The following is a 23,141-nucleotide window of genomic DNA, read 5'->3' as shown; positions in this document are numbered from 1 at the left end:
CAAAGTTGATTTTGGAGGGGGCGAGGGGAGGAGACAGGGAATGTGTCCATTGTGCTTTCGTTTCACACAATGACACATAACATGCAGCTGGGCTATCATCAGGCGTTTCCCCCTTTGCATGCTGAGAAAAGATTGAAAGCAACCTTAAAAAGGACATCCTTTTTATGTGGAAATTATCTCCGTCCGGGGGAAAATATAGGATAGGCTCCAAAGAGCTAGCACCTGGCTTTGGCGTACTCAAAAGCCTGGCATGGCCAGTGGACTGCTCGTATTTTGATCAGGAGACCCCATGGCCAATCACCACCTGCTTTCGAAAGGCCCCTCAATCTCGAAAGCAGTTTGGCACACAGCTTCGGAGTTCCAGAAAAAGAAGCCCAAATCTCCACTGGGCTGAACAAGTCTTTAGAGCCCATCAATCTGGTTCTCAGGCAGTGACCTTGACCACATTTGCAGGAGAGCTTGCCCAACATTTTCCCTCTAGGCTTTTTACTAGGTAATAACGCCTCTGGGAAGAGATTCTTGGCATTGTGATATTAACACGCCTCACATTCAGGTTTGGAGGGTTTAGCCTATTGTGTAATGCGCTGTCAGCAATCCACCAGCTCTGCTAAGATTGATTTTGATAAAATGCACAGAGAACAAGAGCCATATTATGCCAGTACAGAAAGGAGCCAGGAGGAGGTTGGACATCCAAGCCAATAAAGCAGATCCCACTAACATGCAGGGCTATGTTTTAAGATCCTTTAAAACACACCGAGTTAGAATGCCTACATCAAATACAACTGCAAGATCTTGAATTAAACCAACTTGCTTCTTGGTTATCACTGAATATTGCTTCCTCTTGTTCCCAACAATTACAAGATCTTTCTAAGTATGTAGAATTGCTTCACATCTCTTACCCTTGTAACTTTCAAACTGTGGGAATGCTTCTAAGGCTGCCCTAGTTAAGGGTGGAGTTCATTGCACTCCAGAAAAACAAATGCCTGAACATTCACCCCCTCCTCCCAGAAGTAATGAATCGCCCCAGGCTCTAGAACAGGCTTTCCCAAACTTAGGTCTCTAGCTGCTTTGGGGGTACAATTCCCATCTTTCCTGACCACTGGTCTACCACTGGTCCTGCTAGCTAGGGATGATGGGAGATGTAGTCCAACAACAGCTGGACACCCAAGTTTGGGAAAGTCTGCTACAGAACAAGGCTGAGGGATGCCACATGAATGCTCTTTCATGCTAAATAGTTTGCCTTCAGCTGTGGTGTCCAAACTTTTTTCAAAGAGGGCCAGATTTGATGAGGTGAAGGGCCGTGAGGGCCAACCAAAGGGCCAAAGTTGTTGAGCTTTTTTATGATTTTATCCCAAAGTTCTTGAGCTTCTTTTTAGGGTTTAGGTTGTTGCCACAACAACCTAAACCCTAAAAAACCAACCGGCGGGGCACATTAGGCCCCCGAAGCAGACTTTGGACATACCTGCTAGGCAAACTGTTGGGCTCCAACTCCCACCAGCCTCAGCCAATGGCCAGGAATGATGGGAGTTGTGGGCCTACAGCATCCGCAGAGCTGTAGGAAACCTGCTACAGTTAATTCCAGTGTCTCAGTGCTAGATGGTCTTGGTCAATGTTAATTTTCCTCTGTTGGCTAAGCATAATGATTTATTTACTTTAAAAAACAAAACAAAACCATAGTGCTGAATGCAGCCATGTGTTCGGATCTTCAAAGAGGATACTGGGAAAAGCAGAACAGGGAAGGAGAAGCCTGATGGGCAAAATTACACCATGTCACAAAGGGGCATAAATAAGGGGAGAGAAAAATACAATGAAGTAAAAGCACCTGCTCTCAGAAGAATTGCAAGCTGAAAATTTGCAGTGTTTATAGCCCAAGTCAATAACCAGAGGTTTGGGTTTTTTAGAAAGACGGTCAAAGACTGCTTTTCCAAATCGCTGAATTAAAGTGCAAGTGTTACAGCCAAGGCTCTCTAGCTTCATACAAATCCAAGCCCATTCTCATAACTCTTCATGTACTGACCTCTTCATTCAAAAGAATGGCTAGGCAAGGCCATCTGTCAGCAAACAAATGGACAGTTTCTCATACATAGGCTCCAAAAAGAGGAAACCCTTTGTTGAAGCAACTTCCCTTGCAGTCTCCGACAATTTCACCTTTCTTCTGGTGGCTAGGCATAAACACTTCAGGGTTGTGGAAAAGAAGTACGGTGATGATTTAGTTCCCAAATCTCAGCTGGACTAAAACATATAAAAGCCTGGGGTTTAAAATCTGAACTGCAAGTGCCATAGAAGCAGTTATATAAAGCTATTTCACATTGAAGCAATGTATTAAAAAGCTCCCCACGTTACCACCAACATCCACGTGGACTTGTTTCAGGGAGAAAGTAAGAAGAATTTTATACATGGTGAAATATACTTGGAGTCCTGTAGTGATTTCATGCTCTTTATTGCAGCTTGTAAAACAGTGATTTTTTGCCCCCCAAACCTCAGGCTTTTATATACATTATTTACACAATGAGTCCCATCTGATTGGCTGATTCTGCTTCCCTCCTGGAGCCTGATTGGTCTTTTCCTGCAGACCAATCAGTTCTTGCATTCTACAATCCTACCAGCCTAATAGGCTGATTAACTTCCTCCTGGAGCCTGATTGGTCTTCTCCTGCAGGCCAATCAGTTCTTGCATTCTAGGATCCTACTTGCCTATTGTTCTAGGATCCAAGCTTAGTACATAACACATGGTAAGCTGCTTGTGAGTTCCAAAAGCGGGCCAGGCCAGGTAGGAACTATGGCCCTGACTCCTTCAATACTCACACACTAATATCTGCATACTAAGAGTAAATACAGTGGTACCTCGCAAGACGAATGCCTCGCAAGACGAAAAATGCGCAAGACGAAAGAGTTTTCCATTTTTTGAGTCGTTCCGCAAGACGGATTTCCCTATGGACTTGCTTCGCAAGACAAAACGTCTTGCGAGTTCTTGCGAGTTTGTTTCCTTTTTCTTAAAGCCGCTAAGCCGCTAATAGCCGCTAAGCCGTTAATAGCCGCTAAGCCGCTAATAGCCGCTAAGCCGCTAACCCGTTAATAGCCGCTAAGCCGCTAATAGCCACGAAGCCGCTAATAGCCGTGCTTTGCAAGACGAAAAAACCGCAAGACGAAGAGACTCGCAGAACGGATTAATTTCGTCTTGCGAGGCACCACTGTAATACTACAGGAATCGTATGGACTATGAAAAGGCTGACGGGGGGGGGACACCCTATAGTAACTAAATCAAAGTATCAGAACTGTGGAGTTGGAAGGGACCCCAAGAGTCATTATGTCCAATGTAAAAATCTCAATGCAAGCACCCATGACAGATGGCCATCCAAACTCTGCTTCAAAACCTCCAAGGATGGAGAGTCTGCAACCTCCTGAGGGAGACCGTTCCACTGTCTAACAGCTCTCACTGTCAGAAAGTTATTCCTGATGTTTAGTCGGAATTTCCTTTCTTGTAACTTGAGCCCTACCCTCCAGAGCAGGAGAAAACAAGTTTGCTCCATCTTCCATGTGACAGCCCTTTAGATATATGAAGATGGCTATCACATCTCCTCTTGGTCTCACCTTATCCAAGCTATTCTGTGAAGACAATACAGTGGTACCTTGGAAGTTGAATGGAACCCATTCCAGATTCCACGTACGTTTGAAGCTGTGTAGAACGTTTGGGTTCCAAAGAACGTTCGCAAACCAGAGCACTCACTTCCAGGTTTGCGGCGTTCGGGAGCCAAAACGTTTGACTCGCAAGGCGTTTGGGATCCATGGTACGACTGTACTGACTTAGATAGACCAAAGAAAGCTTCTTGTGTTCCTGGACTTCAACACCTTCTGAGGTAGCCTGTTCAACTGTTGAACAGCTTGTGCCCTAAAGTTTAGTGAAAAACCCTCTTCCTTGTAATTTGAGCAGTGTTGGTTCAGGCCATACCCTTTGGTGAAACAGAAAACAAGCTCCTATCTGTGCCACACATTCGAAGAAATACTCTACCACCTTCAACGAAAGAATCCTAGGAACTGTGGTTTGTTAAGGGTGATAACTGCTGAGAGTTGTAAGAGATTCCTGTTCCTCTGAAAGTTACAATTCACCAAGTGGTTTAAAAATCATCCCCTCTTCTCAGAGAACTCTATCTATCATCTATCTATCTATCTATCTATCTATCTATCTATCTATCATTATCTATCTATCTATCTATCTATCTATCTATCTATCACCTATCTATCTATCTATCTATCTATCTATCTATCTATCTATCTATCTATCTATCATCTATCTCTCTCTCTCTCTCTCTCTCTCTCATCTATCTATCTATCTATCTATCATCTATCTATCTATCTATCATCTATCTATCTATCTATCATCTATCATCTCTCTCTCTCTCTTTCATCTATCTATCAGAATGAGAGAGAGCGATCCTGTGACTAGGAACTCCTGGTAAGAACATGGAGTAAAGAACTATTCTGGGTCCTTGAGTATTTTATATGAAACAGGAATCCTTGTATCTTTCTAAGCTCCTCTTCCTCTTCTTTTTTTTAAAAAATGTCATTTGTCTACCATTGATTATCATGGTTTCTGCTGAGCTGTGGAACTCATTGCTGCCAGATCAGGTCAACGAAGGACCGTTGTCTTTCGTTCTTTACTAAAGCCTGCTGTGAATTAAATAAAGGTGTTTCCTGTTTAAAAGCAAAAAGCTAAAGCCGTGTGCTGTGAGCAAGGAGCATGAATAAGCTTTTCTGCCCTTCCCCACTTGAGAGTCCGAGAGCTATTAGGCATTAGCGCTGGTGTGCCACCATTCCTCCTCTGGGGTCAGGGCTGCATTCGCAGTGCCGGCTGGTTGCAAAACGAGTATCATTTATTTATGATACGGCTGTCAGCTTGATTTCTTAAGAGAAAATATGGATGTATTGAGACCTCTGTGCACTGAGACATGCGCCATCTGGGCTGCAGGTTTGCTTTTCTGAATCAAAGAGCCAGTGGTAGGTGCTGGGTTGCTTATTGCAAACACTTATTGCAAACACCTCCTGCCTCAACAGGAAATGCTGGCGATCCATGGCGGAATTTCCATTTCTATTTTTACTTATGAGCAGCCACAAGGGGTTTTTGATTGGATCAGAGCAGCAATGTACAGCAAGGCTCCCCCCCCCCACTTTTAAGTGAAGACAGAAATGCACCTCTAGACCAGTGTTTTTTTGTGGTTGTATTCTGTGACATGTCATTGACACAACAGCAACGCATTAGTGATGGATTTATACTGGACCGTCCGCACATCGTTCCCCTGTTACGTGATGCTTCTGCAATGTCACGGCATTAATGCCATCTGGAGGGACACTCTTGCAGTACACCAAACTTTCCCAGAATATTTACAGTATAAAGGTTACAGGATTTCAGTAGGAACTTGTGGGACGTGCACAAATTTGAAGCCAAGCAGTTTGTTCTTCCTGAAACTCTTATAGGCACAAAGAGCACTGAAAGTATAACTGCCCTGGTAACATCGTGGACACAAATGTTCATGAACCGGGGTCAGCAAACTTTTTCAGCAGGTGGCCTATTTTTCAGGCTACAGAAAGTCGTTAAAAGAATGCACCATTTCTAAGGCATGTACTCTCCCTTGCCAAAACCCAAGCCTATTTATTGCCCAACGCTGCAAAGAGATTTATTTCTCTTTCCAAGGTGAAAGGCGAGGAGACGTGCCTTGTAAAGGATATACAGTAGTTAAATCAAACAATACCCCAACGAAGTGACGGCTACAAGAGTTATTTAGGAAAAAGTTGTTCCGTAGCTCTGGGTACCCTGGCAGGAATGTTATTTATTGGCCAAACCACGGGCCAATGTTTGCATAATGGCCTTTTGTATGCTTATCTGCACGGTCTTGTTTAATATCTGGACTTAGAGGTTGATCAAAGGCAACTCCTGTTAAAACAAGAATGCACTAATTAATAGCTGAAAAATAAAGGGAATAATTATACCAAAAAATGTAAGAAGAGCCCTGGCGGATCGGGCCAAAGGCTCATTTTCACAGTGGCCCACCACATGCCTATGGGAACCCTGCAAGAAGGACACGACGGCAATAATTTTCCGTTCATGGTCCTCAGCTGTTGGTAGTCAGAGGCACATTGCCTCTGACAGCAGAGACAGGCATAGCTGTTGCAGCTAGTAGCCATTAATAGCCGTTGTGACATGCTCCCTCAGTGAAGATAGGAGAAGGGCAACATGACCGTGTCTGAGGAGATTTAACCTTGCTCACAGAGAATTCTGGAATTCACCTTATGTGGTAGCGTATATAATCTTGATATTTGGGTTCCTATGACAACATATTCCCCAAGAGAGGTATAAATCAAAGTTGAGACACAATGGAAGTGGAAACTGTATTTTATTACCACTTACTCAAAGAGGCTTGGCAGCTTCACTCTCAAAGGCACAGCCTTGTTTTCTGCCCGAAACACTGTTCCAGGTTTAAACAAGAACTTTACCTGGAATTATCCACCACAGAACTGTTTCTGTTACAGCTATCTCCCCCAGGGACGGCTATCTGCTTTACTCTTCCCATAAAAGCACCTCTAGACCCTTTCTGAGGAAATTAAACAGGTTTATCCTGCCTGACAAACCCCTAAGAATGCCTAGCTATTTCCGTAGCCAGACCTTATATCGCCATTAAACTGTCAAAATTCTCTCCTTATTGGTCATTTCTCCTCCCTGCCATGACCAGGACTGATACCTGGCTTCAGAACTGTAGTGGTTACTGAATTTGTGGTTGTATTTTAATCTGTATTTACTGTTACTGTTTTTTATTTACAACAATTGGTTCAAAATTTAGATTTTTGGATTGTTTTCTAAGGTTGTAAACCATCTTGGGTTGGCATGGAAGATGGCATATAAATGCTTAAAAAAAATGCATTAGTTTTAATATATTTTAAATAACTTGTTATGGAGTATCTCCTACAAGGTCTCTCAAGCCCTGCTCCAGTAGCACTTTGGGGACTGACTGGATTTCTGTTACCTGCACTCACTGTGCCTAACTATGGGGGCCACGCTCAATCATCACATGCTCAATGGGTCACAATGCCAAAGGGGAAAAAACAGGACCTGCATGCCAGAGAGTACCATATGAGTCAGAGCAGACAAGACATATCCATACAAAAGTGGTACCTACCCACCGGCTTGAAATGAATATTTCAAGACCAGGATTGCACTACAGCTGTCTGCCTGAAGATTTCTGACAAAAACAAACAATTTTCATTGGCATGCTGTGTGCATTTCATGCTAGAAAACACAGGAGAAAGAAATCCCATAATTTTTTTTAAAAAATCCGTAATTCGGCAACCTATCTAAATTATGTGAATGACTATGGTTTGCTCCACTCACCAACTTCCCTTCCATTACCCTAGAGCAGGGGTCAGTAAGAAAGAGCTAAATCAGGGGTCAGCAAACTTTTTCACCCGTGGGCTAGTCCACCGTCCCTCAGACCATGTGGTGGGCCAGACTAGAGTTTGGATTTGATATCCCGCTTTATCACTACCCGAAGGAGTCTCAAAGCGGCTAACATTCTCCTTTCCCTTCCCCCCCAACAACAAACACTCTGTGAGGTGAGTGGGGCTGAGAGACTTCAGAGAAGTGTGACTAGCCCAAGGTCACCCAGCAGCTGCATGTGGAGGAGCGGAGACGCGAACCCTTTTCCCCAGATTACGAAACTACTGCTTTTAACCACTACACCACACTGGCTCTCAGACTATATTTTATTGGGGAAATCAATGAATTCCTATGCCCTACAAATAACCCAGAGTTGCATTGTAAATAAAAGCACACATTCTACTCATGTAAAAACACACTGATTCCCGGACTGTCCGTGGGCCGGATTGAGAAGGCGATTGGGCTGTATCCTGCCCATGGGCCTTAGGGTGCCTACCACTGCCCTAGAGCTTCCCCTTACTACCCCATGCAACTGTTAAGCTGGTTTTTCACCTTCCCAACCTCATTTCGAAAGCCCCACCTTGCACCTGTTTTTCATGTTCACCTCATGCCCATGCTTTCCTCCTTCCTTTTGTGCAACTGCCCTTGAGCAAAAACGAACCCCGTGGGCAGCCTCCTGCAGCTTCCTTCTCCCACACATTGAAACTACTATGCACCCTTCCCACCTTCCGCCCAGTTATGAAACCACCGTTCCCTTCCGCTCCTAATAAGCCATGATTAATTTTTAAACTTCAGCAAAGAACGTTGAAGGCCTTCTATACAGCAAACCCTGAGGCTCGCTGATAACGGAAGCTTGGATAACAACATTGTCTTCCGTTAATTGTAGGCTAATAGATGCCGTTTTTCTGTGTCAGGGCAAGTGCTTCCTTGAGGCAAGAGATCTAGATTGTAGAAAACTTAAGTTAAGAACCAGTTAATTGGGTGGGAGAGGGTGGGGGAAGGACAGAGGAAACCGTCTGGAAAAACCTTTCGTCACAGTTCTATATAAAAGTAGGGCAAAAGGAGGGTGATGGAACCCAGAGAGAAGGAAGCACGAACTACTTTGGATAGGCACTGAAATAAGAGTAACTGCACTGCCATGATCAGAGATAGGCACAATGTTCTGATATTTGTCTTGTTTGCTGCTGAAGAGAGGAGGGATTTCCTGGAGAGTAGTTTATCATTGTTTTGAACTTCAGGTGCTATTATAACCGATCCTGGTCTGATCAGGCCTACTGAAGGCAGTCTCTCTCTCTCTCTTTCTCTCTCTCGATAATCCTTCAAGCATTTCTTCCATGTGCATAATGAATGGCCAAAGGAATACAGTGGTGCCCCGCAAGACGAATGCCTCGCAAGACGGAAAACTCGCTAGACGAAAGAGTTTTCTGTTTTGGAGGTGCTTCGCAAAACGAATTTCCTATGGGCTTGCTTCGCAAGACGAAAATGTCTTGCGAGTTCCTGCGGGGTTTTTTCCTCCCCCCCCTTTCTAAGCCGCTAAGCCGCTTATCCGCTTATCCGCTAAGCCGCTAAAAGCCGCTAAACCGCTAATAGCGCTAATCCGTCAATGGGCTTGCTTCGCAAGACGAAAAAACCACTAGACGAAGAGACTTGCGGAACGGATTCTTTTCGTCTTGTGAGGCACCACTGTACACAGGATTGCACCTGCTGGTCTTGGCCCTCTTTGACCTCCAGGTGTTCAGTGGAAGCATGTGAAAGAGGTGTGTGAAATCTGTACAAGCGCAGCAGTGTGAAAAACATGTGTACCTGTGGATGTGAAATCTGGACATGTGCAGTGTGTGAAACCTACCTGCACAGATCCTGTCATGCAATCGCCAACCCTGCAAATTAGAGGATTCTGCTCAATGCATGGAGGGTGGGAGCGAATATATCAGGATAAGTTGTGTTCCTGTCTTTGTTTTCAAGGAGTGGGCTAACCTCACCTTCCAAATTCATATTTGTCTACAGTTTCCATTTTGATTCTTGTCCCCCCCCCCTTTGGCGATTCTAATAAAATCATAACTCATTTGCTCTGATTAGTGTGAGAGAAGCAACACAAATGAATAAAGAAACACAGTAACGGACCAGTAAAAAGTCACTTATGGCTCTATTTTTGCTAAATAATGTTGCAATCAAAAGGCATTGGGTCAAAATTAAAAATCATTAGGAAAGAGATGCCATTCTCACAGGTTAATGTTCCATGCAGACTATTGGTCCATTTATCTCAGTAGTATCTGTACTGACTTGCAGGGGGTCTCTGGGGTTTTCAGACAGAGGTATTCCCCTAACTCTACCTGGGATTAAACTTGGCTAGGGATTAAACATGGACTCTATGTGTTGATTTAATAAGGAGTGTCCATTTAAGCCTTCTTTTAAGACAGCAGGGAGTAATGGAAGTCAGCCCACAAAAAGAGATAGGCCTAGGCATACGTGTTCAGTTTTGCTATGGTTGTTGCATCTTGCTTTCCAGGAAAGCATTGGTGAGCTACTTCTGCCTTGATTCTTGGACACAACACTCTCCCCTCAGCCACAGTCAGATGGTATTCTGGCCATCTTCTAAGAGCTAAGAGTGGGTGGTTTGCTGCAAACTGGTAAGAGTTCCCAAGTCTCTTTAGTTCAAGATTAGGAAGCAAAACTAAAAGGTCTATCTATCTGTCGGCTGTCTTTGTGTTAAGGCTGATCTCTTAGCTTGATTGTTCCTAACTTGTACAATATCCACATTAACTGGGTGCCTTTGACTAGGTCTTTGTGAAACTGTAGCAGTCTCTTGGAGACCATTTTTCAAAAAGTTAACTATAGGCACAGATTTGTAGATACAGTGTGATATGAGGCTATTATTCATGGGGTATAATAGGCAATTGACTCCACTCCCCCCCCCCCACACACCTTGATGTACTTGGAAAAAACAAAGTAGATCTCATAAGCCTGAAGTCTGCCCATCCATGGTCTAAGAAGCCAAGATCAAAGTCCTTAGCATAATCTGCAGGCTGAATCCTACCAATACCACCACTATCTTTTCCATGCCACAAGACTTTTTGACATATCATTGCTTGTTTTTATAACTTGGTCTGCTCTATCCAGTCCACATACAAAGACATCACTGAACCCATGTGAGAATTTCATGAATCATCAATCACAACTCCCTATTCATCATCCTTTGGGCAAGCATTCATCAACTGGGAAAAACTACAGCCTTCCTTAAAATTAAAGATAATGGACCACTGGGCTGAACTTCACCGCATGTAATGCTCTGAAGGAAAATGTAATGAAAATGATATATAGATGGTACATGACCCCAGTTAAGCTTGCCAAAATATACCATTCATCTGATAATAAATGTTGGAAATGTAAAGAAAATGAAGGAACATTCTTTCACCTCTGGTGGACATGCCCTAAGGTGAAGGCCTTCTGGGAAATGATATATAATGAGCTGAAAAAGGTATTTAAGTATACCTTCACTAAGAAACCAGAGGCCTTCCTTCTGGGTATTGTCGGCCAGAAGGTGCTAGAGAAGGACCGAACATTTTTTATGTATGCAACAACGGCAGCAAGGATACTCATCGCTAAAAACTGGAAAACTCAAGATCTACCCACACTGGAAGAGTGGCAGATGCAGCTGATGGACTATATGCAACTGGCCGAGATGACTGGCAGAATCCGAGACCTGGGAGAAGAGAGGACTGAGGAAGACTGGAAGAAATTTAAGACGTATTTACAAAAACATTGCAATTTGGTTGAATGTTAAGAAGGATGCTAGATTATAAAAAATTGGCCACCACTAAATTAGATTTGAAGTTGATGATAAGTGAGATTAAAGAAAACATAATTTTTTTGGAGAATTGCTAGATTATATTTAAATGAGTGGATATAAGATCGTAAACAAGTTGATAATTTGCTTGGAAAAACCTTTTTACGATGTAAATGGGAGCGGGAGACGTGAGGGAGTCCAAAGAAGCGATGAAACCACATTATGATATAAGTAGGGTTGTTTATTATTTGTGCATTTGTATTCAAAAATTTTAATAAATATTTATATATATTAAAAAAATTAAAGATAATGAATGCCGTCTCCTCACAAGGTTAGCACTTTCCCAGCACTTTGATAAATACCATTTTAAACTGGGTCTGGGGAATTGGAACTGCAATATATCAAAGTCAGGCATAACCACAGGCATCTCAAATCTAGTTCACTCTTCGGTGTTTTCCAAGCCCTGCAACTGGAGATCCTGTAGAAAAAACCTTCTGTATTCAGTCAGCCTGGAAGACTTTCCAGTGCTTTGCTGTAAATGGCACCTAGCAATCTGATGATGAGCCCTAAATTAAACTGGAACACCCTTTGCTACTTATTGATTGATTTAACAATAATTACTCACTGCTTGATTGTACGTGAAATGTCTAAGTGGATTACAAAAAAGAGTAAAACCACCATTAAAATTGTCAATAAAAGACAAAGTTCCAAAATTCGAAAACTCAAAACAGAATTAAAACTAAGAATAACTAAAGCACACGTTGACATTGACATGTCAGGACAGACCTCCCTGAACAAAAATGTTTAGCAGGGAAGTTCCAAAGTATAGAGGCTGATTTCTTATAATTACATAACAAATATTGTCTGGCAGCTGTTATAGTTGCCAGTGTTTATTTTCTTTTAAACTTCCTCCACTGAACAATTTTTAATCCTTGGAGGATGACAACTCGGCCTAATGGCTTTGTATTTTGCTTTGTATTTATAGCAATTTTGTTTTTATTTGTTATTCTTAGCCACACTGAGCTTTTTAAAGGAAAGTTGAGATATAAATGCTTTAAATGAATGGAACAAATCACCACACAGGACGCAGGCCAACACACATCAACAGGGCCACAGCTGGACTCCCAACTGCTTCTGATACCAACCAGCTCACCAGATTCAGGAGCCATGCTGAATTGGAAAGTTTTCCAAAGCGCTTCAAATGCAAACTCAATTCACGGACAGTATCTGATTAGTGCACTGGAGAAGGCTTAAAGAAGTCCCTGCAACTGAAAGGGGTGAGAAGGTGCCGTGTGTGTGTTTCTGCGTTGTTCTCGGTGTGTTACTAATCAAAACGATTAAAATGGGCTGGCCGAGATGGAGGAGAATCGTGTATTTATTCTCAACCTTCCAATGTACTCCTTGACTTTGAGATATATTTAAGGATGCAGAATCATCCGCCAACGGAAGAAGGAAGAAATAAAAGAGACAACAGAGCCAGTGCTGGCAATGCATTTGAAGAGAGGCACAGAAAGTAGAGAGGAACAATAACTGTTTGGGGTTAGGTGGTCTTGCCTGCACCCCTCCCAATGCAGCTAGACTTAAAATAGGAGTAGCAAACATGATGCTCTTTGGAAGTTGTCAGAATCCATCATAGATGCATAGAATTAAGGAGTTGGAAGGGACCCCAAGAATAATCTAGTCCAGCGGTTCTCAACCTGTGGGTCCCCAGATGTTGTTGGATTACAACTCCCATCATCCCTGCTAGCTAGGGGTGATGGGAGTTGTAGTCCAACAACATCTGGGGACTCACAGGTTGAGAAAGGCTGAATTCTAGTCCAACCCGCTGCAATGCAGGAATGAATCCCTCACCTTTGGCCATGCTAGCTGAGGCTGATGGAAGCTGGAGTCCATTTTGGGGGTGGGGTGGGTGGGGAGAGAATCATGTTGGCTACCCCTGGTTTAAAACAACTGGCTGATGCAACATTCCCGATATTCTAACCATGGAAATCCCTCTACATCTCTTGGATTAATACCCACCAGCATGACCTTTTCTCTTTTTTCCAGGGCAACACTACATGCAGCAGTGCTAGTCATGTTTCTATCCCTGTTGCAAAACCATGGCTAGCATTATTACTGATGTCCACGTACACCATGGTTAACTCTGACAGGACAGAGGAGAAATTCATGGAAAAGGAGGACAAACAAAAGGGATGGAGGCTGCAACCTCGTGGTGCATCACCCAGTGGCTCATATAACAATTGTGTACTTTTTCATGAAAACACCAAATATGCACCATTTCTTTTAATACATGGTGGCCATTTTCAGATATTGAGGCATATGGTAATGCACATATATACACATGCATAGCCAATTGAAATATATTAATAGTCCACAAATGTTGCAAATTTGGGTGCTTTTATGAATAAGTGCATGACCACTGAACAGGGCAGCTAAGCCAGCACATTAGGAAGACTCACTTCTCCTTGCAGAAGGCAAGCATCATTTACCATGTATTTACACAATATTTGCAAAAGCAAGTTTTTCAAAGGTGTAATGACCAAGATAGCAAGTGTAGAAAGGGAATCTTAAAAGACTGGATTCTGTCCTGCCTTTACCACCCACTTACACTGTGATCTTTAGCAACTGATTTAAATGAGGCTTCCTATTCTGAGAGCAGGCGAGGGTGCTAAATAATACATCCCGAGACTGAATTCCAAAAGCATACAGTGTGCTGCTTACTGCAGACAACAGGAATGTAAGCTGTCAAGTGATTTGAAGCCTGCTGCAACCCCCCTGCCCGCACACCCAGAAAAGGCACATTTCGCCATCTTGTCTCCCACGCCCTGGCCAAAAATGGTATCTTGGCTTTCATCTGAAAACTGAGAATAAATGACAGCACTTCACCTCCCAGAGTTGCTTTGAAGATAAAAATCAATAGCGTTTGCAAAACACTCAGCTGCTCATTTCTTTTATGTCAATGAACTGGGGAAGTTAATAAAATTGCTGTTGAGTGAAGAGATTGGCTCCCTTTTGTATAGGAGGCTAAATACAAGATTTAGAATCCTAACATTGGACAACATTGACCTTTACCCATGAATTACATAATGTGAGTGTGTGTGTATCTGTGCGTGAGTATCTGTGTGGTCTAGCGGAGAGAATATAGATAGGGAGAAGATCAAGTTCAATTCCATGTTTAAGACATAAATCTACTTGCATACTGTGGAACGTGGGTGTCCACATACTATTTGCAACCTGATACAGTGGTACCTCAGGTTACATACGCTTCAGGTTACAAACGCTTCAGGTTACAGACTCCACTAACCCAGAAATAGTACCTTGGGTTAAGAACTTTGCTTCAGGATGAGAACAGAAATCGTGCTCCAGTGGCGCGGCAGCAGCAGTAGGCCCATTAGCTAAAGTGGTCTTCAGGTTAAGAACAGTTTCAGTTTAAGAATGGACCTCTGGAATGAATTAAGTACTTAACCTGAGGTACCACTGTATTTTTCTCTTTGTTTTGAACATATTAAGGAAAGTCCCATTGTGGGTTGCCACTTAGCCATAATTTTACAAACTAGAGCTGCACCTTCTTGGCCAGCTGTTGCAGCTAGAAGTTTTAAGTTGGTCCGGTAGGGGGGCGAGGATGCCAGCCCAACGCACTCCTGCTGTCATGGCACAAGAATGAGCAACAAGGCATCACATGGAAGCAGTGCCCGTAGTTGTGTCCATGGATGCAATGTTCAAAAGCATGTGCTATAAAAGTGTGTGTCGTGCTGCTGTCCCATGTACTTGGAGAGAACTGCATTCATGTGTCTGGCTGTCTGATGCTATACAGGCAAAGCAGCCAGCGCAGAATAGATGCCAAGCATCTCCCACCCGGTAGAATTCATCATTAGAAACATTCACAGGAATGCAGGAATCTACCTTAGACCATCTAGTTCAGTGGGGCTCTGGTGTTTGGGGCAGGAGGCTCTCCCAGACATACCTGGAGATGCTGCGGACTGATTCTGAGGCCACCTGCCTGGGAAGCAGATGCTCTAGTCCTGAGCAACAGCCATCTTCCTTGCCATTTATTCCATGCTTCTTTCAGATACGCAGTACCCGTTTAAGGAAGGGACCACCACTCAGTGGCAGATTGGAGGTTCAACCCTTGGCATCCCTCATTAAAGAAAGACCAGGCACCAAGTGATGGGAAAGGCTTTCTGCTTATAGCTAGGCTCGAATAGGTGAAGAAACAATCTGGGCCAGTAGAAGGTGGCTTCCTATGTTCCTATATATTCCCTTGCTCAAGAGGATGCTACCAGCCTTGGCAGACAATCTGAAATGTAGAATTAAAGGTTCTGCAGGACACTCCATAAGTCTGTACAGGCAAAGAAGCATCCCCTCCACAATGGCTTGATGCAAGGCACCAGAATTTAGGAAAATGAATGGTGGCAACCATTAGCCACATGAAAGGATATTGCACATATCTTGCAAAAACCTTTATGGCAGGCCTCCACAAGTTGCGATGTAGCAAACAGACTACGGTCCAGACACAGCCAGCCATGTATTGTCACCTGCTAGGTGCTTGGGCTTCTGTCCCCACAACAGATTTTGCCGTCTCCAAAACTGAAGTCCCTAAAGGGACCCCTGACCATTAGGTCCAGTCGTGGCCGACTCTGGGGTTGCGGTGCTCATCTCGCTTTATTGGCTGAGGGAGCTGGTGTACAGCTTCCGGGTCATGTGGCCTGCGAACCAGAGCAGCGCACGGAAACGCCATTTACCTTCCCGCCGGAGCGGTACCTATTTATCTATTTGCACTTGATGTGCTTTTGAACTGCTAGGTTGGCAGGAGCAGGGACTGAGCAACGGGAGCTCACCCTGTGGCAGGGATTTGAACCGCCAACCTTCTGATCAGCAAGTCCTAGGCTCTGTGGTTTAACCCACAGCGCCACCCACGTCCCTCTGAAGTTCCTAATAGGCCACCAAAAGAAGGCTGGGGGGGAGGGCGGGCAGGGCCAACTCTATTGTTGGGCAAAGTGAAGCAGCCATCTCAAGCAGCAAAATTTTGGGAGGATGGAGCTGTGTGTGCCCTCACACACCCTCCCTATGACAGCCCACTGCCCTCTGGTGGAGTGGAAGACACTGTCCCATCAGCAGTGGGAGCCAGTGTGGTATAGTGGTAGTCTCGTAATCTGGTGAACCGGGTTCGCTTCCCCGCTCCTCCACATGCAGCTACTGGGTGACCTTGGGCTAGTCACACTTCTTTGAAGTATCTCAGCCCCACTCACCTCACAGAGTGTTTCTTGTGAGGGAGAAAGGGAAAGGAGAATGTTAGCCACTTTGAGACTCCTTCGGGTAGTGATAAAGCGGGATATCAAATCAAACTCCTCTTCTTCTTCTTGTAGATTCTAACACACACACACACACACACACACACACACACACACACACACGATGTTTGGAAGGGGCACACAGGGTATCATCTAGACCAGGGTTTCCCAAACTTTGGTCTTCTGACTGTTTTTGGACTACAATTCCCATCATTCTTGACCACTGGTCTTGCTAGCTAGGGATGATGGGTGCTGTAGTCCCAAAACAGCTGATAAAGCGGGATATCAAATCCAAACAACTCTTCTTCTTCTTCCTCTTCTTCTTCACTGTTGAAGTAAGATTCAGTTGCCAGTCTTTTCAGTTTCTGTATATGGAATGGGAAAGGCACCATTTCTGTATATAGAATGGGAAAGGCATGTCTCAGGCAGCAAAATATCTTGAGCCAGTTCTGCTGGTTGGTTGTGTTCATTATGATGGGCAACAGGTTTTTTGAGGCCTCTTCTCAAATTTCTCTATTGTTGATTTCATACTTGAATGTTTCGAAATAAGAGGATTGGGTGTGTATTTTGCACTTTTCTGGCTCTCATACAAAGCACAAGGAAGCAGAACAACGGAGAAAAATTTTGATCGCCGCATCGAAAGGTGATGGGCAGAAGAAGCGTTTTAAGGAAGTCGTCCACCAAACATCCTACAGAAATGATTCAACAGAAGAAATGCCTGTTGGGTAACTTTTGTGAACAGAGAAACCTTTGACAAGTATCAAATGCCTCTGCATTTATTTGAAATCGACTCCCCTGTAAGGAAGTCAATATTTATCACCATACATATAGGGAGGGGGAAGAAAATATATATATATATATAAAGGAGGAGAAAGGCAAGACTGCTTAATGAGACTTCCTTTGCCTAAGATAAGCTGGCAAGTTAATAAAGGTGAGCTTTTGGACTGAGGAATCAAATTCTTCATCACACGACACAAACTCTCTTTTTCACTATTCGTGGCAAAGGAGGGATCGTTTAAATCTGGTTTCCCAACCTGGTGCCCAGCTGTTTCCAATTACAACTCCCATCTGTCTCCGCCAGCACAGCTTCCTGTGGCGGATGGGGGTTGTATTCAAAACATCTGGAAGACACCAGGTCAGGAACGGCTGGCTTAACAGCTTTTATTTTATTTTATTTTCTTTCTTTCTCACTCACTCACTCACTCACTCACTCACTCAAGTACATCTTTGTGCTTATCTGCTCAGTTGTCTGCTCAGTTTAAAATTCATTTTTAATTCTCCTCACCTTCCACCTCCTCTGTCTGCCCTTGACAATCTACATACTATATGTGTGTATGACTGACATGAGGTCACTGGCTGAAAAATGGAACACAGCACCTTGGAGTGCCTAGATTCACTGTTTAATTTATTATCCCCCTCCCCACCCCGCTCTAGACTCTGGTCCACTTTTTAATCTGGGGTCAGTAATTTAAAGACCTAGCCTGGAAAAAGAGTCCTGTATCCACGCATAGGAAAATATTTCAGAATGTTCTTCTGCCAAAAGGTATAGGATGATGTAGGGTCAAGATTTAAGTTTCAGCTAATGCCGTTTGGAATCAAAAGAAGGAGACAAGCATGTGTGGGTGGGTTTGTTTGTTTTTTGATAGCTACTCCGTAACAAACCTAAATAAATCTTTTCCAGGTTATGCAAGAATCCCATTTTAAACTTTTTTGGGGGCCACGTGTCCTTTGCTGGCCTTTCCCCCCACATTTGATGGATTGTGCCTGGTGTCAGTTTCTGTGGAGTAGCCTCAATTTGAACCCATCCATTTCTGCCTTCAGACTTTTGGTAAAAATGCAGTGGGCACATCCAAGAAGACACGCCTTCAGGACATCAATTTATTTTAATGCCACAGAACCCCTGTTCATGTTAAAAGTGTATTCTCCCTTTTAAAACAGCCATATAGTGCTGAAGTTATACACCAGCAACTGGAAACCTTCGGGCAGTGGGCCTAAATAGGTGTCAAGTGACTGACAGGTGATTTTCAGTGTTCACTCATAGAGGAGTGTCCTGCTCCGACTCTTGGACACAGAATTTCAAAGAAACCCAAAAGATTTATTCAACAATTCAGCACACAGTCTAAACATTAGCCCATAGTACAGGATGCACAATTCATAAGTCTTTGACAAAGCTGTAAGATAAATGACTAGGAAGAAGGCTAGACATTGAACTAATAATAATAATAATAATAATAATAATAATAATAGTAACAATAATAATTTATTATTTATACCCCGCCCATCCGGCTGGGCTTCCCCGACATGCCTCTCCAGCCCCACATATATATTATATATATGACGGGTGGAACTGGTTATTCAAATGGTTCTCATCCCAAGCGAGAAGACTGTGCTTGCAAGTGTGCACTCCTATGAGGGTGTGTGTGATGGGCCGTCCTTGGCAAATGGACCCGAGTCCAGCAGCGGAGCAAGCCGATCGGGTGCCTGGGGGTGTATGCGTGCCCTGTGCCCAAGGGTGGGGTCAGCCACCCACGGAGATGGGGCCAGCCAGGGCAGGATGCTCCGTGGGGCCTCCAAGGAGTCTGCCTGCCTCCTCTCACTCAGCCACCCTACAGCTGAGGGGGAGGCGACAGGCACTCTCTCAGGAGGCACATGGCTTGGGCGTGCTGCAGGTAAGTATACAACTGAACAGTAAAGGAGATTCTAGAGCAGATCACCACCTCAAGTACAGCCTATACAATGGCCAAATAGGGCATCAATGAGCCACCTGCTTCTGCAGTTTCCTTTGGACTGAAAAACACCTGGCCATAACCTTTCAGCTTTAGTGGCTCACAATTTGTGCATGCCTGATGTCCTATGGGGAAAATACCATTATGAAAAGCCACCTGTCTCTTCCCTGCCCCAGCTAGGAAGGGCTGGTGCTTTTAAAAACATTCAATTTCCCTACCAGTGACCAAACTATATGCACACGTCGTTCTTCGTTGCCTCCATGGAAAACACAAATTCACTTTCTCCCATGAATATTCTGTTAAAAGTACAACGAAGGAAGACATCAGCAGCAAGGACTTCAGGGTCTATGGATTGGAAAATGTGTTTTCTGCCAGCACTGAGTTTGTCCGGCTTCTAGAATATGATGGATGGAGAACTGCTGGTGCGTGATCTCAAAAGTTTCTACATCACTGGCTGACCTTACCAGAAAGAAGTCAAATGCAGATCCTGGGGAAGATTCAACTTGAATTTGTATACCCTTTTTAGGATTTGTACCAGCCCGTAACAAGATGACACAAAAAAATAACAAAATCTAAGAATTAGTTCCACACCATGAATCCATTACGGTGCAATCCACATAAAATTAAATATGGTCAAGAAATACTTCACACTTCAATTCTCCATTCAGCTGCAAATAATTATCAATTCAATTATCCATTACAATGGCCCTGTCAGATTCCCATACAGACTCTGGGAGACAGATATACACCAGGAAGTTCCACTTTACGGTTCTCACAACCGAAAATAAGCCCTGAGTATCTTAAAGCATTTTCTTTAAGAAAGAAGGAAAACCAATAGTCCTTTTTTGGGGGGAAGACACAGAAGGCCACATTCCCTTGTGGGAAATCTTCAAGGATCCGCATGCCAAGGGCGAGCTTAGCCAGAGGCAAAAATGAGCTGAGTAATGGATGCAAATTTGTACAGTAGGCTTTCAGCTGTGCAAAACTTAGAGGCTTATATATACAGTCATACCTTGGTTCTCGGTTGTAATCTGTTCCGGAAGTCCGTTCAACTTCCGAAATGTTCAAAAACCAAGGCGCGGCTTCCGACTGGCTGCAGGAGCTTACTGTACTCAATAATAATAATAATAATAATAATAATAATAATAATAATATATTATTTATACCCCGTCCATCTGGCTGTTTCTCCAGACACTCTGGCTTCCAATCGAGTGTTAAAAACAACACAGCATTAAATATTAAAAACTTCCCTAAACAGGGCTGCCTTCAGATGTCTCTTAAAGATAAGATAGCTGCTTATTTACTTCACATCTGAAGGGAGGGCGTTCCACAGGGCGGGCGCCACTACCGAGAAGGCCCTCTGTACTCAAGCAGAAGCTGCATCGGACATTCGATTTCCGAAAAACGTTCAAAAACTGGAACACTTACTTCCGGGTTCTCGGCGTTCAGGAGCCAAAACATACAAGTACTGAGGCATTTGAGAACCAAGGTACGACTGTACAAACACACACCTCTCTGTCCTCCATGCAGGCAAGAAATGGCCATTAACACAGTTGAAAGGCACATTCCAGCCAGGCAAGTGCACCTGAGGAGGGTATGGAGGAAAGTCTGTGAGGGATGTGGTTTGGGTAAGGGACATGGCCTAGGATAAGTCCTGGGCAGTGTTTGAAACTTGTGACCGAGGATGGCGCCAGAAGTCTCCACCATCTGGGGATTGTTGGATCTGGACTGTTTTCACAGGCAAATACCCCACCCTGTACAATTCTATCTGCTGTTTTATCTGCACAATTGGAATTAATTTCTGGAACCAAAATGCTTTTTCTGCGCAGCCAGAGCAGGAGCAGGAGCAGGAGCAGCGAACAACGTTATAGCTAATGGTTGTCGCTTGTCTTTACTCACCCCACCTTACTCACAAGTTGTGAGCAATAGCATTACATTATGAATGGTCGGTGTAACCATTAAGAAAAAGAGGTAGGAACAGGCCAATATATATGTAGACTGTCCCTGGATCAAGTGACTTTTCTCCTTTGAGCTCTCAAAGTTCTTAACCTGGCTCAAGGTAGTCATCTGAACTAGCCAGATGTTTAACTGAGAATCAATCACAGTCAGCCCATCATTTGAAAAACAAGACTTTAAAGGCATCTGACTCCAAAATGGCAACTAGACATTCCGTTTTGGCGACTGTAACCTTGGTTTAAGGAGCCATTTGGAGCCTAGCTTATGGATCTGAATTTCTAACACTGGTCCTGAGGGCCAGCTAGAGAGGCCTGGAGGGCCACATTCTGTGCCAAAAATCCACACCCGGGGGGGGGGGGAAACAAGGCTGTAAGCAGCTGACAGGACAGGAGGAGTGGTAGCATGAAGTAGGGCCTTAGGGAGAGCTCTGTGTGAAACTTGAGGGCACAGCCAGTCTGAGGAAAATCAAAGAGCAGAGAATGAGGCGGTAATGCTGGCCTCTCCACATGTTTCCCAACCCAGCCTGCTTCAAGAAGGGGAAAAAATCAAAAGCCTCCCAGGAATTACATTGCTTCCTCTTATCACATGCCGGTTCAAAGGTTGACAGCAGAGGGGTTCTCATGCTAGATGGAGCTAGCTAACTGACTCCCTCATTATTATACAGTGGTACCTCGGGTTAAGAACTTAATTCATTCTAGAGGTCCATTCTTAACCTGAAACTGTTCTTAACCTGAAGCACCACTTTAGCTAATGGGGCCTCCTGCTGCCACTGCACGATTTCTGTTCTCATCCTGAGGTAAAATTCTTAACCTGAGGTACTATTTCTGGGTTAGCAGAGTGTAACCTGAAGCGTCTGTAACCTGAAGCATCTGTAACCCGAGGTACCACTGTATACAGTTGAAATCTAATAAACTGCCACAAGATTCGAGTGAAACACATCTGCAACCCAACTATTTTGATAGCAATGGCTCTATCAAGGAAGGGGAACTTGTGGCTCTGCGGATGTTTTTGGACTACAAATCCCATCAGCCTCAGCCAATGGTCAGGGATGAAAGAGTTGCAGTCTAGTAACATCTGAGGCCTAGAGGTTCCCCTTCCTGGGATTACCAAGCCTAAACACGTGGCGCTCTAGCAGTAGTCTGTTCCTTCCCATGTACCCCAACTTCATCACCCTCCTCTTCCTCTTGAGGAAAGGACCCTCATTCTTTGTAAACTTCCATGTTAATACAAACAACAACAACACACACATAATTGGCTTCAAATAGAATCACAGAATTGTAGAGTTGAAAGGGACCAAGAGGGTCATCCTAGTTCTGCAACGCAGGAATCTTTTGCCCAACGTGGGGCTCAAACCCACAACTCTGAGATTGAGAGTCTTGTGCTCGACTGACTGAGCTACCCAGTGAGAAGTGTAAGCTGAATGAATACTAGGTGAAATGGGTCAATGGCCTAACTCGGTATAGAACGGCTTCACGTGGTCATAAAGTATCAGACTTCCAGTGCAATCCTAGGCATCTTTACTCAGAAGTAAGTCCCATTATGTTCAGTGGGGCTTCAACCCCTTCGTTTTCTTCTAGGTCCAGCGGTAAGGACTGCCTGAACCCTGTCCACTGAGATCATTCAGAGGAGCACTGTTAGTTGTCCCTTGCACCATGGTGCCTGAATAGCATCTTCTAGATGTTGGGCATTTAGTGTCGCAGGTCCCAGGCTGTGGAGCACTCTTCCAGCAGAGATTCGGAAGGCATCTTTGACTCTCAGGAATCTCTTGGAAGACTTGCTGACTTTTTAACGCAGCTGCTTAAAACACTTCAGACCAACCAGTTATTTTAATGATTGCTTTGTACTTTCTTAAACGGCGATTTATGTTTCACTGCTGTATACCACCCCTGATATTGCATTATATAAATGGTGGTATATAACTACTTTTACAAATATATAAAATGTTCCTCTATTAGTCTT

The 23,141-nt window shown here is 43.9% G+C and overlaps 1 protein-coding gene across 3 annotated transcripts in view; it reads right to left on the bottom strand.

The window, feature by feature from the left end:
• Nucleotides 1-23,141, bottom strand: part of GPRIN3 (GPRIN family member 3) — a 44,347-nt gene that overhangs the window by 7,400 nt on the left and 13,806 nt on the right. The window contains exon 1 of one of the 3 annotated variants that reach the window (XM_081876811.1): nucleotides 3,497-3,600. The exons of the other annotated variants lie outside the window; for them this stretch is intronic. The gene's annotated coding sequence lies outside the window, so the exon portion shown is untranslated. Of the gene's footprint in view, nucleotides 1-3,496; nucleotides 3,601-23,141 lie in introns of those variants that run through there. 3 annotated transcript variants of the gene reach the window in all.

The sequence above is a fragment of the Podarcis erhardii genome (assembly GCF_964252035.2).
Source record: "Podarcis erhardii genome assembly, chromosome: 9".
Classification (NCBI taxonomy): Eukaryota; Metazoa; Chordata; class Lepidosauria; order Squamata; family Lacertidae; genus Podarcis; species Podarcis erhardii.
This window is presented reverse-complemented; position numbering and strand designations above follow the sequence as displayed.